This window comes from Habropoda laboriosa, unplaced genomic scaffold (assembly GCF_001263275.1).
Source record: "Habropoda laboriosa isolate 0110345459 unplaced genomic scaffold, ASM126327v1 scaffold151, whole genome shotgun sequence".
Lineage (NCBI taxonomy): Eukaryota > Metazoa > Arthropoda > Insecta > Hymenoptera > Apidae > Habropoda > Habropoda laboriosa.
Window position 1 is genome coordinate 800431 of NW_017100286.1, and position 264 is coordinate 800694.

The following is a 264-nucleotide window of genomic DNA, read 5'->3' on the forward strand; positions in this document are numbered from 1 at the left end:
TACGATTTTTTAAAACTTATTTTACGAACATTTGTGACAGCGCAGAAGTTATTATTATAAATATCAGGTATCATAGATGGTACACAGATCATCTTCAATTTTCTAATTTCACCAGTCTTTAGGTAAGAGGCAAAATTTGTAATTACATATGTGATTTAAGTTATATACATTATTTATATACATACAATAAAAACATTTAAAACATAATACATTGGAATGTGAGTTTTTACAAATATAAATGTATTCAAAATATTTACAAAAACT